This window comes from Mustela erminea, chromosome 16, assembly GCF_009829155.1.
Source record: "Mustela erminea isolate mMusErm1 chromosome 16, mMusErm1.Pri, whole genome shotgun sequence".
NCBI classification, from domain to species: domain Eukaryota; kingdom Metazoa; phylum Chordata; class Mammalia; order Carnivora; family Mustelidae; genus Mustela; species Mustela erminea.
In genome coordinates this window covers 53,620,114-53,648,107 of record NC_045629.1, presented here as the reverse complement: position 1 = coordinate 53,648,107, position 27,994 = coordinate 53,620,114, and the positions used below count along the sequence as shown (strand labels likewise).

At 42.3% G+C, this 27,994-nt stretch overlaps 1 protein-coding gene across 5 annotated transcripts in view; it reads right to left on the bottom strand.

Annotated features, from left to right (window-relative positions):
• Positions 1-25,766, bottom strand: part of OXR1 (oxidation resistance 1) — a 439,603-nt gene extending 413,837 nt beyond the window's left edge. For 2 of the 5 annotated variants that reach the window (XM_032316807.1, XM_032316810.1), the window contains exon 1: positions 25,438-25,766. The gene's annotated coding sequence lies outside the window, so the exon portion shown is untranslated. Of the gene's footprint in view, positions 1-15,013; positions 15,168-25,437 lie in introns of those variants that run through there. The other 3 variants (XM_032316802.1, XM_032316806.1, XM_032316804.1) reach the window with 2 other exon arrangements.
• Between the last annotated feature and the right edge of the window lie 2,228 nt (positions 25,767-27,994).

The following is a 27,994-nucleotide window of genomic DNA, read 5'->3' as shown; positions in this document are numbered from 1 at the left end:
AAAAAATAAATCAATACATTTTTTGTTGTTGTTGTGGTTTAGTTTTTAAAGATTTATTTATTTATTTTACAGAGAAAGAGAAAGGCGGAAAGAGAGCACAAGCAGGAGCGCAGAGGGAGAAAGAGAGGGTATCTTGAGGCAAGGCCACACACTGTGGAGCCCGACGTGGGGCTTGATCTCATGACCATGGGATCACGACCTGAGCTGAAGCAGAGTCGAGTGCTCATCCGACTGCCCCTCAGGAGCGCCTACAATAAATACTTAAATAGCACAGTCTACATGTATAACATGAAGACCCCTCCTACCTTAAACTAGATGATTCAACTTTCTAAGTAGTGAAATCAATACATAAGTATACCTTAAACATACACTGACTGCAAAACCTATAAACACTACCCTATCGGTAGTAACAAGCAACTCTTCCTCAAACAATCTGATTCCAGGTAACATTCAATATTCCTAATTTGGGGCAATTTTACAGATATGCTGAAACAAGCACTATACTGAAAGTCAAAAATCCCAGCTTTGGGACACCTGAGTGGCTCAGTTGGTTATATGTCTGCCCTCAGCTCAAGTCATGATCCCAGTTGCTGGGATAGAGTCCCACACTGGGCTCCCTGCTCAGTGTTGGGCTTGCTTCTCTGTCAGCCTGCTACTCCCCCTGCTTATGCATACACACTCTCTCTCTCTGACAAATAAATCAATAAAATCTTTAAAAAATAAAAAAAAAATCCCAGCTTTATACCCCAGCTTTTATATGACTTCAGTTTTATTACTTCATATTTTTGGACCTAAAACTGTCACATTTTACAACGTAAGGGTTTGAGCCATTATGAAATAGTCTTCTTCTAAACCCAAATTATCCATTCTCTAACCCAGATATAAAGAAGAAAAAGAAGGGTAAGAAAAAGAATGTAACTGTCCCAACAGAAATTATCCAAGAAGGTTTCTGAAGGAACAGCCTCGAAGGCAGCTGTATAAAGAAATTCTTACTCCCTAGTGGAACACAAAGCATTCACACATAGTGTTCCCAGCCTTGAGTCAATTGAACGCAGAAGAAGTTCCTTTTCAATATCTGTACCACGGGCTTTCATGAAAGACTAACTGAAGCAATGAAGGTTTTCACTGCAGGCTACATTTTGATCCGCCTCTGAGATGTCTGTAACAGCACAGTCCTCGTGCCACAGATGAGTCATTGCATGCCTTGGGTAGAGTATCTGTAGGACATCATAAAAACAATGACACAGTGCATTTTATGCTGCAAATGACTCATTAATTCATTCTTCTAAACATATTAACAGAGGGATCTGTGTATAACAGGGAAATTATGTATGTTCAACAGAAATATGGAAATACACATATGAAATTCATTTAAAGGAAAAGAAATCTTTCACGTTATTCACTGGAAAGAGCCTCTCTATCCAAATGGAATAAGCTATAAAACAGAGGGACTTAAATATAAATCTCAGACACGGAAAAGGGAAAAGATCAGGGTCCCAAATGAAAGGTAATGGATGGAAGGAAACCATGAGGCTCAGTCTGGGACACTGTTCCATTGAAAGGGTGAATTTAAAAGATGAGACCAGGCTCTACAGTCAGGAGTCAGGACAATACTCAGAGGCTCAGAAAGGCCAATCTTTCCGGATACATCTGATGAATTCTATCAACTAACTCTATAATTTCTTTTAATCTATACATCTAGTCTTATCTCTAAATGTGCTTTCCCCAAAGTCTATACCCCAAGGCTTTTACCTCACTTCTTCCTTGACTTTTAATAAAATTCTATTCATCCTTCTCAAGACAGGAAGTATTCCACTCCTCAAGAATCTGCCATTCTCTTCATGGGCCAAACGACTCTGCCAACTCTCCTCTAACAGATCTTGTCTCTTCTACAAAACTGTGATCTAGTTTCATTGTTTCATTCCTCCACTACAGTGCTTAATCAATACTTTCAAAAAATGAAATCAACTGTTTCCTCCAGGCCTTAAATCACTGAGAAGTGTTTCTGAATGAGATCAGAGTGTCTTTAAGCCCATGTAGTGTGCCTGGCATAGAGGAGATTCTCAACAGATATGTGATTGGAAACTACGGGGAGTGAACTTCATAATATAGAAACAGTGACCCAATGTCATTAACAGAATGAATGGAAATGTGAGAGATGAGGAGATGGGGGGGGGGAACATGAGAATAAATGAGGTTAAAGCCACAAGCAATGGCTTATTCTTATCTATCACTATCTTCTCAAGCACCTGGAAAAAATACCTAGAAACAGATGGAGCAGTTCTTGTGGTACAATTACATTCTGAAAACTATAATGCATTCACTGAACACTGATCCTCTCCCAACAAGAACCAGCATTCATATTGTACATCACCATAATGAGCTACTATGCTGCAGTAGCTAGCATTATTTTTCAAAAATACTGCTGCATATATATATCTATATCTATCTATCTATCTATATATTTATTTATTTATTTATTTATTTCATGCTGACATCAGGCTTGAGCATGACTTATTTTGACCAGCAGCATGTGGGAAGAACTGACACAGCGGCAGAAGTTCTTGGATCAATTACAAAGTCCGTGATGGTCATTTTTTTCTCTCTGCATTGAGCTATGCAATATTCAAGATTTAGGCTACACTGTCAGCCTGAGTCCAGAGTAGAATGATGAGAAGAAAAGCTACAGATGGCTTGCCGTGGACATGACTTGTAGAGTGAGTTCAAAATAAACTTCGGTGGTGTAAGCCACCGAGATTTAGAAGCTGATGGCTAATACACAAAACCTAGTTTAACCCAACTCATTACATGTGCGCATACATGTGAGATTACATAAGCAGTGTATCATGTATAAACACATACACACATAAAATACACACACGCATCTATGTATAAACAGGTCTTTCTTGTGTTTTGTTTTTTAGGGGTTTCAGGTCACTAGAGGGGAAGGAGAGGAGTGTCAGTGAAGACAGACTGGCAAGGGTCTTATTTGTCTGCCAAAGAACAAAAATGCTTTGGTTCTGTTTTCTTGCTCAGAAGGGCCTTCTTTCTATGAAACAATAAACATAAATACCATTTGCTTCCCCATATTATGTACTTGTATAGTTCTGGTTCTGATTACCCACCTTTGCATCACTTTCTATTCCATTCTACTCTATTCATCTACAGAAAATACTCCATAAAACATAGGGATTATAGAGACAGAGACTACTCATCATGACTGACTCCAATTATAAGGACTTATTTTCCTCGAGTCCCTACTTGATATGCATCAATGAGGAGCAGCAAATCAGGTTGAAAAGCAAATAAGAAAAAGATTTTGTTACCTATCTACCAAAATTTTTTTTGCAATATCTTTTTTGCAAGATTTATACTTGATCCATTGCTGGATCACGACCTCCCACAGTGATAAATTTTATGTATCAGTCAGGGCAAAAGCTTGCCATCAAAAATCCGTTCTTCGTGTTAAGCATCTGTTCTGTATTAAGTACTCTCACCAGTTTTTGTTTATTTCCTTTATCCTGTAGATTATCCCCTACTCCTTTCCCAAGGTATTCTTAGGTAAAGATAGTCTTCGCATGATAAAATACTCTTGATGAATATTTATACTGAATCCTAAGATTAGCAAAAATAAAAACTTAGATGCAAACAGCACAGTGCCTAGTACACAGTAGACATTTAATAAGTGGTAGTATGCCTCCCCTTAAAAATTATCAAATCACAGACCAAAGAATACATTTAGTCCAAGACAAAATAAAATAGAATCTTAGAGTCTATTTGTCTAACATATTCCCAACCATGGGGCTCGAATCACTTTATGTTGACAGTACAAGAATGAGTCATGTAGTGACTGGCCACACTGGTACTGATGATACAGTAAGGTTAGCACGAGCATTAAATGAGATAATGCACATGAAGCAGGCAGCAGTTTGGGGCATAAATGCCTCTAATTACTCGTGGTGATGACATGGACTGGAGCCATCACCACAGCTTTAGGATGTGCTTGGACTTCTCTGATAAGTGAATAGTAATTTTTTCAGAGCAAACCAGTCATCACATAGCATCTACTACCAGGTTAGGTCAAAATAAATAACGGAAATGATAAGCCCAAACTTAGGAAGCCCTGTACCAGCACGGGCCAGGAATCAGGTGCCAAAATCTGAGGATCATTCTTGTCCCAGCATTATCTTTCCTCTCTTCAATCTGCCCTGGCTTTTGGCCCAATCTCAGGGACAGCAAAGACAAACATTCACTGCTTGTCCAAAGAGAGAATGACAGCCAGAGATCGTATTTTGTCCACAATAGGTATACTGGTCTCAACGCTCCTCATCAGTACAACCCAGGTCCATCACGAGAGTTCAGTCAATCACAGAAAGCTCACAGGGGAACAAGAGCTCTGTATGAGGCTCATTTAGTAAGTGCCTCCCTCTTTGATGGTAGGAACTAAAGAGGGTATTAGTCAAGTTACTTAACTTCTCTTTGCCTTGGTTACTCACCTATAAAATGGACATAATAATGGCACCGCCCTTCCAGAGTTGTTATAAGGAATAAATGAGAAAACACCGGAAAACCACAAAGGGCAGGGACTCACCTATTTTTAGTCCTCAATAAATATCATTGGTATCATGATTATTATCATCATCCACATTGTCATTATGTAAAAGAGGTTGAGGTAATCACTAAAGCCTTTTCATATCTGTTTTTAAGAATAGCAGCAGGAAGTAGGTATGAGCACACTCATAGCCAAGTGAGAGTTGATAAAACCTTGGATTGTCTCAAGGCGAAACAAAACAATGAAAGGGGTTGGTACCATACAAACTGATGATGAACCCGTAAGTCCTGTAAGACCAGCAGACTGGTCACCCAGCAGGAGACTGTGAACCACGGTGGCTCTGAAAATTGTTGCAAGTCTGTGACCTTCCCTGATGAGTGACAGACCTAAGGAAATAACAGTTGTGATCCCAGGGAGCAATCACAGGGAGCAGCGGACAGGGTCAAGCTAGAAGACTGCAGGTTCTGAGATTTCCACCAAGAAGGCATGACCCACTCTCCAGGGAAAAGGGTTCAGTGTCATTATCCTATAATGTGGCAAAGAGATTGGTGATACTTTATTTTCTTCTCCTTAAAGACAAAACCCATCTCTGATTTGTCATTCTATTCCCCAACAGTTCCTAGTACTTTAATGATACCTGGTACTTTCTCACACAGTAAATGTTCAAAAAAATCTGTTGACTGAAAAATAGTTCGGCTCCAAATATTCTAATTGGTTAAGAAATCTGGAATCACTGGATGATGACTGGTCTGCTTGTAAACTGTAGTCAGACTCTAAGATTTTTAAGGGGTTTCTGCCAAATACCACAACTGAACTCCAGCAAATGCTAAAGCAGGGAAGAGAAACTGCTGGACCCCACCAACTCAGATCTCCTGGTAACAATTATTTGTGGTATAATGAGTCATTCCCTCTATAATGAGGTTATTATAATATATATATATGCACTAGGGTCCTTTATTTCTGAAATAGCACCCATGTCAGCTGCTCTCTTTTAAAAGATACGACTGAGAAGTCCAATGTGTAATATTCATTTAAATACTTAAAAGTTTTCTTTAATATTTGAGGATACAACTGAGGTCATGTACCTCAGATTCTGGCTGACCTAAAGAAACCTTTATTATAGTAGTCACCCCAGACTTGAATGCTGACCATCTGCCCAGCAGTGTATCGTTATACTTTTGTTCTTTGAAATCAATGGTCACACTACTCAACTTTCATAAAGTTTAACTGGATATCTATAATGTTCCAGACATTCTACGGGATACTGGAGTTAAAATATACAGTCTTCCTTCTACTTGCTTACAGTTTGAGGGGAGGCAGGGAAAAGTCAGTCAACCATTCTTGATATAAAATAGTGCTATGAGAAAGGTAAAACACAGAGTGTGAGAAATAAACCTAAGAGAAACACTTAGATCAGAACGGTTAGAGGATGTAGAAGGCTTTCTAAATGATGGTGCATAAGCTACATTTCAAACAACAAGTAAAGTTTAGCTTGAGTTGCCCTGTGACCCTCCTTCATAAACATGAATTTATTATTTTTTTTAAAGTCTTCCTAAGCTCTTTCTTTTACATGTGCCTACTAATCAAAAAAACAAAATCAACAAAGCATTTGAAAATCTAGAAACCATAATGTTAAGGTGTTGTTCCATGGGTATTTTATAACTTATCAGTGTGTAGTTCCATTAATTTGGCAACCAGAGCACACCTCTAAAACTGCAAAGTCAGCAACTATTCAAGAATATACCATACCGGAATAAGCCGGAGAATTTGGTAAAATGACGGCTTTCAATGACAACTTCATCTAAAGCAATGCTCCTGGGGCACCTGGGAGTTAAACATTTGCCTTTGGCTCTGGTCATGATCTCAGGGTCCCAGGGTCTTACTTGGCTTCTCCCTCAGCCTGCTTCTCCCTCTACCCCTTCTGCCCCTTCCCCTCCCCCCAACCCACCCATACTCTCCTGCTCACTCTCCTTCTCTCTCTCAAATAAATAAATTAAATTAAAAAAATAAAATAAAACTATGCTCCTCAAAGTGAGGGCCACAGATGAGTTTGCTCTGCAAACTTTTTCTGGTCTGCAGCAAAGTGAGGAACCTGAACTAGAATGTACATCAATGTACTGCGTCTTCATTGAGAAAATCGCACTATAAAAAGAAAGTCAGCCGATTTACATGCTGGCTCAAGCTCCTTACGTTGTCACAGATCAGTGGCAAAGGCTACAGACCGCTACTCTGAGTAGCACTGATGTAAATGAAAACCGCCCGAGTACAACTGTTCTCTTTCCCTCACACCCAGTATCTAATCTAATCTCGTCAGCCAGGGAGAGGTGCCCTGCCATCCCGTGTGGGCCGCCTGCTCCCACATCTTACACACATCCCAGATGCAGCCTCTCTGATCACCTCCACCGCGAGTCATGGTGCGGACGCCTCTGACTTCTCCCGTCTCGCCGTGCACCTGCCACTCTCTTTCGGTGCCTGACCTGTGCTGGTCCGGCCTCCCTGGCAGCCGGGATGAAACTTCCAAAATCATCCACTGGGTTAGGTTACTCATGGGTTTAACAAATGACTTCAACATTCTCCAAGGACTGCTTTCTTGGCTCTCCTGCTACCTGGCTGGCTGCAGCTTCTCAGGCCCCATGCTTTGCCTCCATCCCTTCCGGTTCTCTAAATATTACTCTGTCCTCATGCAGATCCTCAACTCCCTTCCCTTCTGTATCTACACACTGATACTGTTCCTCACCCTCAGGCTTATCAAGCTCTGTCACATTAGTCACATTACTGGAATATCTTTTCCTTAAAGCCTTTATGTGCTTAACTTGCTGGTTGTCTCCACCGACTAGAATGTGAAGTCTGTGAAAGCAGGGATTTCTGTAGATTTATTCACCACTTCTTGTTGTTGTTGTTGTTGTTTTCCAATGTCTGGCAAATGGTAAGCACTCAGTTTATGTACTGAGTGAAAAACATGAATGAATAAATGAGTTGGCTTCTAGTTAGAATAAGTCATTAGGATAAAAGGAAAAATGGTAAAAAAAAAAAAAAAAAAAAAGTTTGGAATCCCTGAAATTAATACGGAATAAAAACTACAACCAGTTTAGAATACAGTAAGCTGAAATGTATTATACAAGAATACATGTTTGGAGGTGGGACGTGTTCCTATATCAATTCCAATCAGACACTCTTCCATGTCAGGCTATAGGAAAAGCTCCAGACGGTCCCTGTGCTTCTGTCACCCAGATGTTGCTCCTCCATGACTCACACTGTTCTGCACTGGAACAGTCCTTTCCTTGCATCGGCGTATGTACTGTCGGTCAGGAACTGTATCAAGTGCAAGGGTCATAAATTCAGAATTACCAGTTGGACTGTTGTAGACCTCACTCTCTTCTTTTCTGATTTTCACAAAATTTAAGGAAGCTCCCACGTCTTCCAATATACTTTGCCTGCCACTTCTGAATTCTCATTGCCCAGGAACCCCATCTGTTTGCATGTCCCACTGTCTCTTGGCTGAGGCTACAGGTCCCAGCAACCAAGCTTTGCATTCTTCATGGGCATGGCCATGGCAACCGGACGTGCGTCATACCTCACTCCTTCTGGCAGAAAGATGAGCAGACTGAGATCCAAATGAACAGGAAACTCTGCCGCACAAATGTGCATTTTCCAGCCACTTACCTGTGTGAGACTAGAAATGTCCTATCTAGCTAGAGCAGCCCAGAAGGGCTCTCTTTTAGTTATATATGCTGATAGAAACAATAACTGGTAACAAGCCAAACACTGGGAAGCAAACCCCAAATTTAAACGTGAATGCTAATCTTTGTGTACTAACAATCTCCTATGGATACAGAGGTAAGAACTGTTTTTTGTTTTTGTTTTTTTGGTCTCCAAGGCAATCGTTTATTAAGCCATCAGTTCATTAAAGACAGCACAGCAGAGTTTCATTATCCTCATGCTACCTCCCCTCGTGAAGCATTTTTCTTTTGAAAATGTGATGTTTTCACCATTATATTACCTGGGAGGGAGAAACCTACTTTGCTATCATAGGAGCACAAGGGATAATAAACACCTCAGTATATTCTGTGATACAATGTAGAAAATCGTTGTTTACTGTATTTCCCCAGCTCAATGAAAGTGAGCCAACCAAAATGCTTCACAGTGTTCTCAGAAACCATTCAGGCCATACCCTGGAAGACAATGTTTTCTAGTCACTGAATTACATACACTATGCAGAGCAACTCTTCTTATAGCTTAGTAACCAGGTTCTATTTTTAGCTGAAGGGCTTATCTTGTAACCCTTCTTAGCAGAAATTAATATCCATGAGACAAGCACTGATGTAAGATAAAGTGAGTCTAAATAATGCCTCTGACTCCCTTCGTTTTTCCTTTAGCCACGAACCATCCTAATTTATAGATGTTTCGTGTCTCCCTCTTCATAAAGAATTACAACAAAATAAGCCACTGACTAAACCGCATACCAGAAATGTCATTACAGTTCCTCCGCTTTCCTCTTGAGGTTCACAGGACACTTGACATACTCATTGCCATTACCACAATGTGTATCTTTTCTTCTCTGCCTTTAAAAGGAAATGTCTGTAAGAAACTGATAGCTAGGATACCAAATGGAATGAAGCTGTGGCAGCATTTTGCATCCAAAATGACTGACTCATATTTCCTAGCTATTTAACGTCCACATGAGAACATAAATGCCCTTCATTGCTGAGTTACTAGAAATAGAGGATAATTTGTCTTTTATTATTTCTACTGCTTGTCCCTCTAATCTTGTTATTCATGTGGGAGACCGTTACTGGAGTTGTAATGTCTTACTTGTTGAACAATAGACCCTAGAATGCCTCATGCCAAAAGCGAATGTGTAACAAATACATGGACCCATGGATTTCAGACGGTGAAGCTGTAAGTAAGAATCAGCCGGCTACTGTTTATGTTTGTTTGTGTAATACACGGCAACGGCGCGTCTCCTGTACATGAGAAAAAGTCAGATGCTACTACTTCAGAATGTAGCTTAAAAGATGCAGCGCTATTTAAAGGAAATGGCAACAGGAGTAGAAAGTTAGCACATTCATTGGTTTCTCTTGCAAACCCTTTCTGGCTCAGGGAAGCAGAGATGTTCAATTCTTTCATTCGCATACCAGATGACGTCTTTGGACCTCTCCCTTCCTGCCGCCACCTGAATGTCGGGGCAGTTTATTGGCAGCATATGTTTTCATTCTTCGGGTTGAAAGTAACAAATACCTCACTCAAAACAGTTGAAGCAGAAGTAGAAAATAAAGGGTTCGTGCAACTGAAATACTCAGAAACAGCTATTTAGTGTGGTGGGATCAATGGGCTGAAATGTGCCTTTTTCTCTTGTTTCTATTTTCCTTGGAGTAGCTTCATTTTCAGGCAGACTTTCTCCATTTGGTGACAAAAATCCATCAGCAGCCGTAGATACAAATTCTAACAGCTCTGTGACCTCCATGAGGAAGAGAGCATCATTTTGGTGTTCTGCCAAAATCACAGGGAGTGACTCCCTCCATCTTGCTGGCTGACATCATATACCTACTCCTGAACAAAGCATTCTGGCTAAAGTTGGAAATACTCTGGCTGACTGAGTCACAGGCTCACCCCAAGAGGACAGGGAACAAAGGAAACAGGTGAGTCCCACATCAGCCATGGAACTGGAAAAGTTGATTCCAGTGGTGGGGGCAGTCCACAAAGAAATATTGCTCAGACAAAAGACATATATTCGTGGAAACACATTCTCAAAAACAAATACAACCTGAAACAGAACAAAGCCTTTTGATCCAAAGGTTAGGCTCTGAGGCTCTTACTGATATCGTGTTTAAAGATGCCAAATACACAGGAAAAAATATTCTCTGCAACTTTTCTAATCACCTCTTCTGAATATCCTGGTCTTGAGGACCTTTCAAAGTCCTTTACAAAGTACAGTCACCATGTATCCTCTTACGTCTTCTGTGTACTAGGCAAAAAGAACCTCAGTACTACTGATAAGCCACGTTAATACAGGTGGGTGCCAACTGCCTCAGAACACGCTGCCTTAGCTTCGTGTGAAACAGTTCAGAAATTGCACAAATGTAGGCACATGGACCCTGGGTTGATACCTTGAAACGGGAAGAATGTTCCTCTTGTTCACGCCCAATGCCTCAGAGTAGCCAAAAACAAAGTCCAACTAGAATAATACAATGAGCTGGTAGCTAATTCATTCCATTGGTAACTAATGCTATAATGAGACAGACCTGCTCAATTACTTTCAGGACAAAATTTTGCCATTTTGAAAAGTACACACATGAAATGAAAATTGTATTTTATATCCTCACTCCAATGATAAAAAGATTGCAAGAATTTTAATTCAAAGTAGTGGCTAAGAGGATCATATAGACATCAGTGTTCAATACTACTATGGCCCATGTTCGTTAATCAAATGGAAAATTCAAAACATTTCTATAAATTTAAATGTACCAGGGATTACCACCCCCGTAAAGAGCTTTCTTGCAAGCCAATTCAATTACAGACATAGTATCTTCAGCCTTTTATAATGAGGTCCAAATAAACAGGCAAACAATCACAACTAAAATAGCAAGCTGGTATCTAAATGACTTTAATAGCCCCTTTTCTAAAAAGATTGGAAACAATGTAATAGCTTTTATAATGGAAACGTTATGAAGAAGTCTTCAAAGATGCATGACAAAAGCCAGTGGTTTAGAATTCCCCTAGTTCAGAAGTTCAAAGAAACAAGTAATTTTATCCTGGAACTGAAACCAAAAGCTTGCTAGGGGACTTGAAGGACTAGTTGTAATAATGAATATGTATTATGGTACAGGTGTCATGTCCACTGTGCTTAAATAGCAGACTTTTTTTTTTTTTTAAATTTCTAGTCATCCTGCTTTTGTTTAATGCTATCTGTTCTCCTGGAAAAGAAATAGTTACTCTGTATAGAAGGATCATTGATCATGTCACCCCCAGCTTCAAAAACAAAAATCCTCAGTCTGGCCAGGAAGATCCTGCATTGTGTGATGGCTGGCTTCTTTCCACCTCCACTTTGTCCCATCCTTACCCTTCTCCCAGGCACAGACTTTCATTCCCTCGTATGTGACAGAATGTTTCCTCTGCTAAGAACACTTCTCTCCTCCTTCTCTCCTCCTTCTCAACTCCAGCCCCATACAGCTCTTAACCTAGGGAGCCCCCTCTTTTCTCAAGCACAGGTCCCTCTATTCTGCAGCCTTCCTCCCATCCCCCTTCCTGGTCTATGGAGCACTTTCCAGGCACTATCACCAATGCCTTTTCCTCCAACACCCATGAGGGCAGGGAGCATGTTTGCTTTGCCCCTTATTATATTCCAGTGTTAAGCTGAGTGCCTGGCACATACTAGGATCCCAAATGTTTGTTAGAAAAATATTCTATTTTAAAAAAAGAAGAAAAATGTTCCGTGAAATTGAAGCCTAATGTTTCCCTTTAAGTATTTTTTTTTGTCAAAATATAGTTTGATTTGGCAGATATCACTGTGATCTGCATTCCTGAGACACATCAGGAAGGTCACAGTAAAAGTATTTTAGTGACTTCAGGAAATTCCTAGATAACTGTCAGGTTATATAGACCAGACATAGGTCAATGATAGAAGTTAAACAAAAGCAGATTTTTGCCCCAGAAGAGGCAAAACTTCCTGTCAGTGTTGTCAAAATGAAATAAGCTCCCCTGAGGTATTTAGAGAATCTACACAAAGAATCTACAGATTCTCAAAAATGTACCCTTTGCATTTACAAATTGGCATGAAACTTACTAGAACCAATGCTTCCTATAGAATAGCACAGCTGGCATTTAGCCAATCAAGCACAGATCTGGTAAATTAGAACTCACTCAACAGCTCTGGCTTTCCGGACCACACCCTGAATGGAACTTACTACTCAGATTCCAAGAAAGGTTTTAGGTTCTTAACCTTTCTAAGTGCTATGAATCCTTCAGAGAGTCCTTAAGGCCTGTGACCTCTCTGAAGAAAGAGATACACAGGACTATAAAGGAAACAAAATGCAATGAAATGCAACTGTCAAATTTTAAAAGCATAAACTGTGACATGGTAAACCATGTTTTTTTTTACTAATTGAATACAAAGATCTAACACAGCAGCTCCACTAATAACCACACTTTCAAATAGGGATGAACATGAACGACTTAAAAAAAAATCTGTAGGGGCTCCTGGGTGGCTCAGATGTTAAGTGTCCAACTCTTGATCTCAGCGTAGGTCTTGATCTCAGTGTCGTGAGTTCAAGCCCCACACTGGGCTCCAGTGGCAGATGTCTCACTGGGCATGGAGCCTACTTAAAAAAAAAAAAAAAAAAAAAAAAATCTGCAAACAACTGTAATGTGATGTGATATTATTTGTGATTTCTACTGGCAAAAAAGTCACAGGTACTGCCAAGGCTTCTGTGTTTTGTGACCCGTACTGTCAATTAAAGGCAATGCTAAATTTCAGTTGGATGTCAGTAACAGTAACAATGTCATTTTTGTATCTAGTATACTAAGTTCTATCCATGCTTGCAAATTACAGGTTAAAAACCTCCATTTTTGAAGGACATTACATGAATTCTAAAGATCCTTTACCTTGGAAGCATCTTTGATCTACTTGATATAAGTTTAAGGGAGTGGAAAGGCTGTATATATATTTACGGAGGCCTCTGAGTTTCAAAAATAGAATGGTTTATAAATCAGTAGTATTTTATGCATTATAATGAAAAAGAACATGCAGATACTATGTAGGTTTTTTTCTTGCTGAGAAAATCAGGACCTTCAAGTCTCTCTTACCCTTACAATCAACCCTGCCAGGCAACTCCTGCTTTCTCCATAATTCTCTTGATCTACTTCTGAATGTTTGCATTTTCTAAAGTGTTGTGTTTTTCATGAAACATTCATGGCTACTGCTCTAATGGTTACCGTCAGTAATTACTGGCACAGGGGTGAGGTCAAGCAACTTTCCTTTTATTTCTTTTTATTGTCAAGTAGAATTCTGCTCTGTGGAATACTACCACAACCTGTTCATCCATTGCCCACCTGAAGGATATCCTGATCACTTCCAATATTTGGCAATTACAAATACAGAGGCTACTGATGTTCCCATTCTCTATCTCAGTCTTAGGCCTTATCTTATCCTAGGTCGATCCTGTCTTAGGCCTTAGTCTGGACCTTGGGTTGACTTTTCCCCAACATTTCTGCCCCGTCTTCCCTGTGTCAACCAAAATATGTTCTTGATCTGTTGCAGATCTCCAGCTGGTGTCCGTATGGGATACTGGGCGAAAACCCCAGTGGGGTTTCCGCCCCTCCCCAGAGGCTTAAGGCTTTTGTATATGAGGGAAGAATCTGAGTGTGTAGGTGAGATTTGGTGCCTGTTCCCCAGGGGAAGCCTCTCACTACCTGCACACCTGAGGAACGAAGGGGTTATCTCTCCGGTCCACTTCCCTGCCCCTGAGCTTTCTAGTGAACCCTGAGCAGAGGCCCATGGGGGAGTGCATATTCTCCTTGTGCCTGTGCTCCCATTTATTGCCAACTAGACTGCTGGCCTTCACTTGACTTTTAAGGATTCATTTACAATTTTAAATGCTTTCTTCTTCTTCATGTTTTAAATTTTTTTTACTATTATTCTTAGTTGTGGTAAAACATGTCTGACGTAAAATTTATCATCCTAACTATTTTTAGGTGTACAGTTCAGAGGCACAAAGGACATTCACACGGTTTCACAACCATCACTACTATCCACCTCCTGTTTAATATCATACCATTTTTTAAGTTTCAACTACCCAAATTTTTAAAGGAAGCTTGTGTCGTTACTTAGACCTAGCATAAATAGAGAATAAAATAAAAAAATAAATACAATGAACACAAAACAGTGTTACTGGACTTCTAAAAGCTTTACATCTGAAGCCTACTCTGCATTAAAAAGGGAGATTTAGGTGTATTAGAGAGGTGTTACAAACTAGCACCAAACTGAAACTTTCTCCTTGCCTTAGTGAGAAACACTGAAAGGGAACAGATTCAAAGTCCTTTCAGTTCAATTCAGTACATATCCATATGCCACCCTAAGTCATCCTGCATAAAACCAGTCATCCACCCCACACCTTCAGAAACACTGCTTTAGCCTAAGTCCCCTCCAATCTTCACCATTAAGTCATTAACTTTAGAGGTTCGGGGCTAGCTCTGCTGGCAAAGACAGCCTAGAGGAGGAAAGAGATTAAGGAGAAAAATTACTCCCCACTTCCAACCCTATTTTTATAAAATAGTAAAATGAAACAAAGATAGTGATGATACATGAGCAAGGAAATCCTAGAAGACCAGAAGGCTATAAAAGACAGTAGGCATGAACACGGCAGGGCTGATAACAACCAGGTAAGTACCCGGGGAAACAAAGCAAATACATTTGAAAACCAGAATTTGTTGATTAAACAACAAATTCGTTCAACAAATAGTTACCGATCCTCTGCTTTATGACAGATAGCGTGTGGGATCCTGGATTGTTCCTGATTGGTGCCAGGGTAACCTCTGAAATATGTGTCTGCGTAAGAGCTGGAGACTGTCTGCTTTTTGAACTTCTCCTTCTACCAACATGCAGTACCATACTCAAGGCTCAGTAAACGTTTGGGGTTCACTAGAGCCCTCAGTATTCCTAGAAGAGACTCTTCAACATGGAACTGTGGGCAATTATCTAATCTAGGTGCCCTTCACATTCAGAAATCTCTTCTACATCATCATGACAAATATTTACCCAGTTTACGCAGACTGCTTCCAGAGCTATGGCCCTCACTAACTCATGGTAGTTCATTCCTCTCTGGAACCCACTAATGTAAGAATGTTTCTGCTTACAGCAAAAGAAAATGGGCTTCCCTGAAACTTCCAGCCATGGGTCCTAATCTCTGTATGTGAACAAAGACAGCATCTTTCTTCCTTTCAACATCTGGAGGCTCATATTATATTTATTTTAAACTCCCCTTTGCCAAGTTTATGGTCTGCAGTTCAAAAAAAACTGTTCTTAAAAGCCAAATTGTTTTCTACCAGTTTTCCACTGGACAGAATATTATCTAAAAAAGAGTGCCTAATATTTGCCATGATGCTTCAGATAGAGTTTTACTAGAGAGAATGATAGGCTATCACCCCTCCCACTCTTCAGACCTAGCTGTGTGCACTGTTGTTTGTTTTACCCACACCGCACTAAGTTGGATGGTGTTCCTCCCAATTTCGTGTCCTCCCTGGAATCTAAGAATCTTGCGTTATTTGGAAGTAGAGTCTTAAAAGATGTCATTGCTTATGTTAAGATGGGGTCACACTAGAATAGTAAGGGCCCTTAATCCAACACGACCTGTGTCCTTATTAGAAGACAAGAGACAGTCAGACGCAGTGGAGAGTGAACACTGCATGACAATGGAGACAGAGACTGCAATGACGCATCTATAAATCAAGGAACATCATGGATTCCTGCAAGCACGAGAAGGTAAAAGAAAGGAATGGAACAAAGTCTCCCCATCAAGTCTTCAGAGACACAACAGCCCCCACCAACTTTGACTCCCGAAGTCTATCTTTCAGAACTGTGAGAGTAAATTTCTGTGGTTTGAAGTCACCCAGTTTGTGGGAACTTGTTAGAGCAGACTTAGGAGAGTAACACAGTATTTTTGTTTTCAACAGTTACTTTGCTTAGATAATATACTCAGGGTTCCCCCCACCTTTTTTTCCTTCTATTAATTCATCACCACTGAAGCACATTTCTCCATCATGAATCTCTGTAAAGGACATTAGTTCAGTGCGCCTGCCCAGCATCATCTATTTCCATTTCTCTGGTAGCAGCAGATCATTGATTATGTCTTGGGCTAATTCCTTGGGCTCATTAAACACAGTTGTCAGTGGACTATCAGTCAAGATGTTCTGTTCTTTCCCAGAACATACTCTCTCTCCCTCTCTCTCTCTCTCCCCTGCTGGGAATCCTGAGCTTTGACCATAGCGACACAAAGATGGAAAAGAGCTAGAGTTGGTTCATCCCAGTTGTGGGCTATCCTTTCCAAGGTCTTGTTTATCAGCATTTCCTTCAGTTCCATGCATTCTTCCATCAACTACCCAAGGAATTCCTTCCTGCTTAAATTAACCAGAATCAGTTCTATTTGATTTAGTTGGGGAATGCTGATAAATTAGAAAACTGAAGCTCTGGATTCTGTTCTGTTTTCTTTTATTGTTTATCTTATTTTGCCTTACAACTATTAGTAGGATGAAATTTCAGTTTCACTCAATTCCCTCCCACAAAAGTCCAAATGATTAGCTCAAAATACCTTGAGGTACAACTATCAATAATGGATTTGTTACTGTTATTTGCAAAGGCTATGTGTTTCAGTCCAAGAAGAGGAAGCTGATAGAAAACTTAAAATAATGCATAGTTCAAGTGGACTACTAGCAACCTTTTTATTTTCACTCTAAGTATGGCAAAAATAATTTATTAACTGCAATACCCAAGAAAAGTTTCCCCATAATATTTAATGACAAAGATGATGCGTACCTAAGAATGAAATAAAAACTCTTAATATATAACATAACCAGCAGTTGTGCCAATAAGGCTATGCTAAAATGTCATCTCCCTAGGTTTTTCTTATTTCATTTATTTTATTTTTTAATTTAGAGTGAAGGAGAGAGAGCATGCACATAGTGGCGTGGTGGCGGGGGGGGGGGCAGGGAGAAGGAGAGAGAGAGAGAGAATCTTAAGCAGGCTCCAAGCCCAGCATGGAGCCCAATGCAGGGTTCAATCTCACAACCAGACCCTGAGATTATGACCTGAGATGAAATCAAGATCTGGCACTTACCCAACTAAGCTACCTAGGCGCTCCTCCCTAGGTTTTTCTAAAAATCGCTGAATATTTCCATAGTGCCAGAATGGTTCTTTTTCCCTCTTGGCTGTTCATTTTAGTTCACATAATTAAAAACTATATCTTATTCTTTCTCTATTAGATACTTACCAATATGATTGTTTATTTGAAATTCAAAACCATGCTGGTAAAGAGTTAAAATTGCACTTCGATAAATACTTCAGTGATATAAAAGAGTACCTTTAAACTTCCTTGGCCCTTTTAAAAATTTAAGATCTAAATAGATCTAGTGGTAATAAATGTCCTCCTTATTTCTGTCTTTTTTTTTATTTTTTAATTTATTATGCTAGAACATATATTCCCTCATGTTGGGAAGTAACTAAGGGAAAACCAATTTTTAACCTTGACATGTTCACCTCACTCATCACAAGTTGATTATATTTTATAGTAGCTTAAAAGCTGGCTTTAAAAATGCAATGATGTTTATGTTACTAAACCATTTAGATGAATGAAAACAGAATAAAATATTTTTTACTCAAAGCTATTTATCATGGCTGTTAACATCCTTCTGCTAAACTGTGGTATGTGCCTGTGACATCTTGTCACTGTGATTTACATAAAGATTTAAACATAGATGAGAAGGAATCCTTAGTCTATTACTATACTAATTCTCAATGTAAGACCACATTTTATCTTAGAAAGCAACTGCATTTAAAAGTCTTGGGGCGCCTGGGTGGCTCAGTGGGTTAAAGCCTCTGCCTTCAGCTCTGGTCATGATCCTAGAGTCCTGGGATCGAGCCCCGCATCGGGCTCTCTGCTCGGCCGGGAGCCTGCTTCCTCCTCTCTCTCTGCCTGCCTCTCTGCCAACTTGTGATCTCTGTCTGTCAAATAAATAAATAAAATCTTTAAAAGTCTTCTGTGGGGCGCCTGGGTGGGTCAGATGGTTAAGGGTCTGCCTTCGGCTCAGGTCATGATCCCAGAGTCCTGGGATTGAGTCCCACATCAGGCTCCCTGCTCAGCAGGGAGTCTGCCTCTCACACCCTCTCTGTTCCCCCTGCTTGTGTGCTCTCTCTCTCTCTCTCTCTCTCTCTCTCTCTGTCAAATAAATAAATAAAAATAAAATCTTTAAAAAAAAAAATAAATAGGGGCGCCTGGGTGGCTCAGTGGGTTAAGCCGCTGCCTTCGGCTCAGGTCATGATCTCAGGGTCCTGGGATCGAGTCCCGCATCGGGCTCTCTGCTCAGCAGGGAGCCTGCTTCCTCCTCTCTCTCTCTCTGCCTGCCTCTATGCCTACTTGTGATCTCTCTCTATCAAATAAATAAATAAAATCTAAAAAATAAATAAATAAATAAAAATAAATAGACAAAAGTCTTCTGTGGCTATGGCCCCAACAAGGACTGTAGAATTTTTAAACAAATATAAAGATTTAATGAATTAACCTTTCTGGAATGTTCTGCTAGCTGCCAACATGTAGAAATTTGTAGACATTAAGAATGACTTCATCACTGACATCCCTTCCTAACCTATGATGCACGCCATGGCCCTTTTCCCCCTCCCTTTGCTCACCATGACCTTTCTGACTCCCTACACTCTCTGCTCCCTCTTCCTGGACAGCAACCATGTAAATTCTAGCACCAGAAGCACGGATAAGACCACCACATCCATATTTAATAGACACCTCCATTTTATTTATTTATTTATTTATTTATTTAAGATTTTATTTATTTATTTGACAGACAGAGATCACAAGTAGGCAGAGAGGCAGGCAGAGAGAGAGAGGAGGAAGCAGGCTCCCCGCTGAGCAGAGAGCCCGATGTGGGGCTCGATCCCAGGACTGTGGGATCATGACCTGAGCTGAAGGCAGAGGCTTTAACCCACTGAGCCACCCAGGCGCCCCGACACCTCCATTTTAAAAATATTTCTTCTAATCCTACCATGAACTCACAGGAAAAAAAGAAAAAATTATCACCATTTCAAAAATGAGGAACTGGAGCTCCATGAAGTTAAAAAGAAGTTCATCTAAAGTCACAAAACTACTTACTAAGTAGAAGGGCCAGATGTGGCTGCAAAGTTCTTGATCTGAAACTGCTATACCTCTTTCCTCATAATGGGTGGTAAGCATTCTGCTTCATCAGTTGGTATTTTCCAAATACATCAAGTGATTCTCAAGCCTGGTCACAGCAGTGGTTCAAATCAAAATTGTTAAAATCAGGCTTCACAATCTAGAAAACTGACATCACTGTTTTGGTCAGTGGGGTCCCAGACCAATGTCAAGCAGCATCATGTGCTTGTGTACCACAGGCTGGTATCAGCATCCGTGACTGTGCTCCCAATGACGAAGAGCACGTCGCTTTTACCTTCTTCAAAAAGACAGAGACAACTCTAAATCACAAAATTAGAAAGGACTGTATCAGTATCCGCTTAGGCCAGTATTCTGATTCTAAATGACATCACATAATAAATTTCCCAGAGATAGAAGGGACATGCTATTTATAATGACGACTGAAAGCCTCGGGAGATGTCCTGGGCTATTTGTTTCTTTAAGATGAACATGCATCTACAAACAAAAGTAAAACCTTCCACAGGTAGGTCGCCTATTTCATGTATTGCTATCGCTCATCCTTAATAATAATAAACTATAATGAAATAAAAAGAAGAAACCCTCTTTGCCTTTGCCATAGCATAAATTCCAAATCCTGCTTTGGCTGTCGTTGTTCTTAAGTTCGACGGGAGCAGCACACAGCGTTCGATAAAATTCCCTGCCTTCACGCTACCTTTCTTTCAACTGGGATGATAACTGACATGCCACAGTGACCAGCAAGTTTGTTTTTAAGTAATGGAACCGCTATGTTAATTCATCTGCCCCTATATAAGGTGTATGTATGACCGAATGTGCGGAACAACAAAAATGCTCAGTTCTATAATCTTTCTATTAGTCACCTCAAAATAGTGACATGGCTTGCTCAGTCTCTGAAGGTGTGTATTCAGAGTCTTTGCTGGAAACATGATTAGGACAGAACTGATTCCAAATTCTGCTTCCTTCTAATCATCATACCAGCCGTCCCACTGCCTTCTTCCACCAGGACTATCAGCAGCATATAAGGGCACACGTTTATCCAACAAGTGAACTGCAGGGAAGGGAACCATTTCTCCCTGTTCAGATGTCAAACAAAATCAACAATCACTTCCTAAAGAAAGAAAAAGGGAGACAAGAACTGACCTCTTTCACCTCAAATTGCTCACGCCCTCTTTGTCTAGTCTATAGAGACATCCACATAACCTTCCCCTTCCCCTCTGAATGTTTGTGTATAGCGGTATTTTCAAGAATTATGCTGTATCTCTATAATTGCTCCAAATTTCACGAAAATGAGTAACCATCCTGTTTACAGATACAGTTTTAAAGATGTGTATAAAATAATGTATATTCTCTGAATGACCTTAGTTTTGAAACTGACTGCTATGCACACGGCAGCCTACCCTTAAAGATGCCAATAGTCCCAGTACCTACAATAGGACTTGCTACTGTTGAACTGACAAATGCTTGCTGAATTGGTAATACATGATTCTCATTGGTTCAAATCATATCCATGAGCTTTTATATAGTCCAAAGACAGGTACACTCCACCAACACCAGTTTTGTTCACACTGAAGTTCTATTTTCCTTGGTTCTTTTACCATTCCCCTGGGAAAGAGAAAGCCTTCCTAACAGCAACTGAACAAACAACTGAAAAACAATTCAAACATGCAACCAGAGACACCGAGGTTGACTTTGTGAGAAACAAGCACTCTCCCACTGCCTTTTTGCAAGAGAGACACCAATCTCTGCTCCACATGGAGGCAGGGAGGAGCTGTTCGTGTCTGTACACACAGGAAAAAAGGGAGGGATGACTGGGTACCCCAGAGACTTAACAGGAGTCTGAAGTCTCTTCTGCTACAGAAACTCCTGAGGGACTGAGGGATGGCCACGGCCAGGAGTGAAGGGAATGGTTATTAGAACGAGAAAGGAAGTAAGCAGCCCTAATGATGATCTCTGTAGAATGAACTGTGGTATCTACCAACCAATCACCAAACAAGGGGGGGGGGGGCAAGGAGAGAAGGTCAAATAGTGACCAAATCTCTTTAGTTCTTCTAGACCTCCTCCTGATAATGACAAAGCTTTTATCTAGTAAGTGTTCTGAGTTCCCTGATCTTATTACATTCATGAGTGTAAGCTATTGCTCTTTCTCTCTAGGCAAGAGCACTGTGCTACAAGGTAGAAAGGTTTGTTTCTCAATACATGCCATGCTGTCAATTTAAAATTGGAACTCAATACGTGAAAATTGTATGGGATTCTTACCTTCTTGTGTTGATGTCTACAAATACTAAGGTTTCACTCTGGAACATTTTATAAGGCTTCTAATAAAAATTCATCTAAAAATCCATCTAAAAAATTCATTTTTCCTCTGATTCTGTTCAATCCCTCACTACATGAAAAAATTACTAGGTGTAATCTTAATTAATTTTAATTTAAAAAATTTTAATTACGTATGTTAAAGAGCAATAACCAAACCAGTTCAGTGGAAAATACTGTAGCTGAACAGTTTTATAACTTGTTTTCATCAAATATGTTTACTCAGTTCATATGTATACTATACAACCTATCATTGTAGACATTCCCAATACATGCTAGGATTTGTTTTCAAGGCTGAAAAGAAGTTCTGCTAAAAGGAAACCTCTTCAATTTCCCTAAAACAAGTATTTTTGAACATGGAGCCATTTTGCAAAGAAAACCTCTTAGTATTAACTACTCCTACTAATTTTCAAGATGAATTCCAAAAGCAATATGTGAAAGTATCCTAACAAGAGTTGTTTTTATTTCAAAACATGTTCTGTGATAAGGCAGGGTTTTCAAATTCAGCCCTACTAAGATTTGGAGTCGGATAATTCTTTATTGTGGGAGACTACCCAGTGTGCTGTAGAATGTTAACAACATCCCTGGCCTCTGCCCACAAGATGCCTGAAGCACCCCCCTTCCCAAAAAATGTCTCCAGATGTTGCCAGTGTACCCTGGGAGGGGGGGCAAAATCACCCCTCTAGAAAACCACTGTTCTAAGCTCATCAAAAAGACACCCTGAGGTAACAGGTCATTTCTCTCCTTCCATATTGACTAACATTTCTCTCTCCTAGTTCTGTCTCATCAAGCCATTTCAGCACTTTTTTTAAATTCCTTTACCTTAGGACAGCAAAGATTTCACTGAATATTTCTTAAAGCATACCAGGGCTTAGGAAACAATCCTCCTGGAAAATTATTGTCAAAATATGCTTCTGAGGACTAAGAACCAGTCCAAGGATATAATCCTATTTCCAATGCAAGAGATGAAGGATAGACAGGAAAGGATTTTCTCATTTCACATAAAATTTAACATTTTATAAATGAAGACTTCACCTCCACATGATCATAAGCTCTTCAGGAGCCTAAATTCTGCCTTTGGGGGGGGGGGGCACCCAAATCAATTTGTGCAATAATCACTCCTCCTTGACCTCCAAACAAACAAACAAAACCGAGCAAACATATAAGGTTATGTTGTATCTGTACAGCACTCCAGGGAGAATAGAACTGATGGCTAACCTTAACTACACGTTCTAACAATAATCAATGGAAAATTTAAAAAAAAATAGTAACAGAAGGAGTAACTGACAGCATTAAGTCCTTATTCAGTCTCCACCTTTCAGATATGGAGAATCATGGACATATTTCATAAGGTACCTCTCAATAGTTACTGTACTAGAAACTGAGAAAGCCAATGTCACATGGAATATGAGGACATGTCCTGGCCATGAAGCTTGCTGCCCTTTCTGCTGTATCCCTCCACAGGTCAGTGACCACCCAGCAAGACAGCCCGTACCATGCTCCTCACCACTTTTCTAGAGTTCTCCCTTCCCTTCATCTGCTGCTGCCCCTGCAATTTGGATGCAGGAACTATTTCTGGTGGTTGCACAACCACCTCAGAGCCCAGCCCTCTTAGGTATCCGCAGACAGTAGGTTAGGTTCTCACTTTTCCCTTTCTGAGTCCTTCCATAGATGGTACAGGTTTCCAGAGTCACCTTCATTCTCATTTCCCTATGTCTGGTCAAGTCTCTCTAAAAATATGGCAACGGCGAGAGAGCACAGAAAGCTGGATGGAGTCTGAGAAGGCGCAGACGTGGTAACAAATCCCGCCCCCCCCCCCATCTCCCGGGTTTCCGATCCTGTATGCTGAAGACGCTTCTTCCCTTCTTGCGGTTGGAGGGTGAAATTTTTCCGAGTCAAAGAGGCGTTTTTGCATAAAGCTTTTTGCATTAGACTTTTGTTTATTCTATTAATCTGGTCTTATTTTCTTTTTAAGTTACATTTACATGTGGGAAACTCAGGGAAGATCCCTGGTCTCGAAAACCCATGAGTGCTGGTCACTCTGCCGGGCTTCTGGGTCCCAATGGCCATTTGGAGCCATCATGCTTCCGGAGTCCGTGGGGCAACATCACCGCGTCACCTGCAGGGGCAGCAGAGTGAACTGCGGACCCCCGGAGTGACGCCCCAGGTAAGGAACCGAGGCCGGAGCCCCTTTGGCCGCCGGGACTCCTAGGATTTCCCCCCGCACAGAAGGGACGGGCGCCTCCTCGGGGTACCAAATCAGAGCACAAGACTGGAGCCAGGTTCGGGGTGTGCGGGGGGACCGGGAAGAGATCAGAAAGGTGCATCATTGGACGAGCAAGGAACGTGACTCTGGGGAAAGGAGATAGAAGAGACGTAGGAAAACACGTTTCCCTTAATCCCCTCCCCGTGCCGCCTGTGGATCCCAGGATCTCCTCGTCATGGAGACAGACTGCAGCAACAGACGCGACCCTGGGCTGGCAACACGCACACACTCGCGCACACACGCCCCGCCGCGAGTTGCACGCTGCAGACTTCTGCCTGACTTCCCAGCCCAAAACACCTTACCCTCCGGGCCAGACCACGGATTCCTACGGCCCAGAAGAGACACCACCCCTCTCCGCCCCCTGCCATACACACATTCGGACTCCAGACTGCACTCCGAGGAGGCCGGGAACCACTTACGGGAAGCCCAGGCAGTTCCCATGTAAATAACTGCCCTCCCGGCTGCCTGATGTCCAAATCTCCTGCTAGCTCGCCCAGAGCAAGCAAGGGGCCCTGCGACCAAGCCAGGTAGGAAAAGGAGGAGGAGCCTGGGGTGCAAATGAACCTCAGAGGACCGCTACTAAGTATTCAGGGGGCCACACGTAGCCTTAAACCCCTTCCCGAGCCTTCTGGCTCCACCAGCAGCCCGGTTCCTCCATCCGATCTCTGCACCGCTGCCCTCCTCCTCCTCACCCAAATCCCTCAACGATTTTCCAGCTGGCCCTTCCAGGCCACTTTCTGCATCCATCTCTCTCCAGACGGTTCCCAACAGTGGTCTCGCACACTCACTCCAAGGACCTTGATTCAAGGCTGCCTCGCATCATCATTATAGCGCCCTGAACCTGGCACTAATTCCCCAAATTATCCGGGTCCACTTGTTTTCTCCGGAACCTACTGTCCCTTCCACCACCGTCCTTTGCTCTCGTTCAAATCCGCTTTTCACGCGCCCCACTTTCCCTCTCTGCCGCTCCGACCAGGACACGCTCACACACACACACACACACACACACCCCAACAGCCCCTATACTGCGCTCTCACGCCGCTCCCACCCTAACCCCCGGAGACACCCCGCTTTTCCTCTGCGGCTCTTCTCGGCCGGGCCCCCGCACCCAAACCTAGCCTCCCCATCCCGCACCAGCCCGCTCGCCGGGTCCTTTCCCCTCACCTCGCGGTCCTTCCCCTCTGCCCAAGTTGGCTCCCTCGGCCCCCGCCAGAGTCAGTTCAGCCCTCCTGCTCTGCCGGCTCGAGCATCCCGGTGGCCGCCTGCTCTCAAATTGGCCAAGCGACTCGCCGAGGCGCCGGGCATTCGGGGCAGCGGCTAGCCGCGCCTCCCGCCAGCCAGCCGGGGCTCCCCCGGGCGCAGAACCTTCGTCCCACCGCCCAACCACCTTACAAACTTACTTGCCGGTCGCCAGGAGGGGGCTGCGGTGAGCGGCGGCGGGCCCCGCGGCGGCGAGTGCGCCCCTCTCGGCGGGGCTGGGCGGCGCGGCGCCGGCGCTGCGCTCCTGCGGCCGCGCGGTGAATGGGCTCAGCCTGACGCAGCCCAGCTCTGCCCGCGCCGCCGCCGAGGCCGCCGAGCGCTTCCACACATGCTCAGTTTCCGGACCTGCCTGCGTGGACGCTACCAAGAGCGAGCAGCGGCGGGGGGGGATGGGAACAGGCGGAAAGCAGCCACCAAAGGGCGGCTGCGAGCCGGAGGGTACCACGTTGGAAGCCGGGGAAGAAGACCGACGACGCGTCGCTAAAAATAGCTCCTGCGGAAACCGCGGCTCGGGCTTAAAGCCCCCCCTCCCGCGCGCGCGTCCCCGCCGCCCGGAGCTCCGGAACCTGCGCTCGCTGCCGCGGCGGGGACCGGAGCGCGCGCCCAGTCCGGCCCCTGCCCGCACCTCTCAGAGCGCCTCCTCCCCAGGCCCCCGGGGCTGCCCGCGCGGCTGGGGAGTGGGGGCGTGGGGGTTACTCCCGCCCGCCGGGCAGCCCAATTTCAGGTGTCGCCAAAGACGCGGAGGAAAGTTGGGCTAAAGCGATGAAAAAGCTCTGCCACAACGAAATTGGCTCCGATTTCTGGGGAAAAAATAAAAAACTCATTTTAGGGGGTTGCTTGGATTTGTTAGGAGGAGGAAAGGGCGACGACGTTCAGCATCCCAGAAAGCTACTAACTTGTGAACTTCTTTTCTGGGCGTTTATGACTCCCTGGCGCATTTCGCTGACACCCATCCCGATCTTGCTGGTTTTGTTGTTCTTGTTTTCCGAACCGTAATTTCTTGGCCCCATGTTCTTCCTCCAGCCTTTCTCCTCCAACCCGGCTTTAAACTGCGCAAAGCAACGGGCGCAAACTGGAGACAGGTGGATTCCGCTGGCAGACCCGAACTGGAACCTGGCCATTTGGTAACGGTGCGCAGCCAGGGTTCCGTCGGTCCCGTGGCAGAGGTCGGCCCCGATGTCTCTTCCTTGGTCCCCCGAGCATCCAACACTTACAGCCTCATGAACTCTCAAAGCCACCGATCCTGCAAATTAACTATTTCCCCGCTATTAATTTTCAGTATATTCTACCTTAATTCCGGATGATAGACTTTTGAAATTTTTCCACCTTTAAACGGCGACTTAACAAATGTTTCCAATTCCCGCCTTTTTCATTCACCTCTCACAACTACCCTATAAGAGAATCATTATTTCAGTCTGATAGATCAAAACTTTGCCGTTCAGAGATGCTCTTCTTTTACCTGGAGTCATACTGTAATGTTGAATCCAGAGTCAGCCAAACTAGAAATTCCTGTGGCTTCTGCATAACCTACTACCCCAAATCTATAACTTTGCCTGAGATAAAGGCTCGGGAAATCTAAGAATAATTCTCCGTGGAGTGCTAATAATTGAAAAATGCTGATCAGGAGCTTTGTTTTACCTTTTTTTTTTTTTTTTCCTGATTTCTTTCTTGGCATTTATAGTTTAGATTTCCATGTGTTCTGTGGAAAGTGACATGTTACATTTTTTTTAATTTATTTATTCAGAGAATTTACTGAGATCTTGTAAGGGCAATGTTTTCACTTAGAATGTATTTTATAATATCATTTTTGCTAAGGCTACTTTCTTTTGCTGTTGTTACAAATTAGTGAGGTTTTGCTAACCCCACTGATTAACTTGGGTATGTTTTTCATAGAACTGTAGTGGCATAGATCTGTTTGAGTAAAAGTTGTTGTCTTCCCTCGTGAGTATCCTCCTCCCTTTCCCACTTAAAATTCAGTGTTATGTCCAGCCCCAAACAGATGATCAATTAATGTTTGATTTTTACTTGATAGTTTTTAGCTCCTTAAATCATTCTTCCTTTAAAGGATGTCTCCAATAGATGGCATCTTCAGGACTAGAGGCACTTTGAAATGACAACACCATTTTCCTAATGTTCCATGGGTGATTCACGGGGAAGATGAAAATAGAATTTCCTTAGGGCATCCATATAACTCACCCATTCCTTTCTGTAGGCAGTGAAAGAAGATGAAAAATATATTTTATCTTTATCCTGGTTGTTCTCCTTCTTTCTCTCTCAATAATTAATCCTAAGGTGGTTGACTGAGTATCTTTTTGCTATAACACGACACTAAACATGATCATGAACTGGGAAGATTATGATGTGAAAGTTTAGACTTTGATTTCCTACCTAAATATGTAATTTGAAAACATTGCATACAGGACTCTTAATAGCAAAGGACAGGAACTGGGCTCTAACTAACCTAGCCAAACAAAGGAAATGCACCGGGGCACATACCTCAGAAGTACAAGGGGTGACAGGACCGAACCATAGCTTAACAGCATCAGCAAGAATAGGTTTCCCTCTCTCACTTGGTATCAGCATTGCTTTCTGTGTTGATTTCATTCTCCATCAGACTGTGTCCAAAGTGCAGTTCCAGTCTTACACAGCTGACCAAGTTTTCGATCTTACAAAGAAAGCAAACCTTGTGCTGTGATG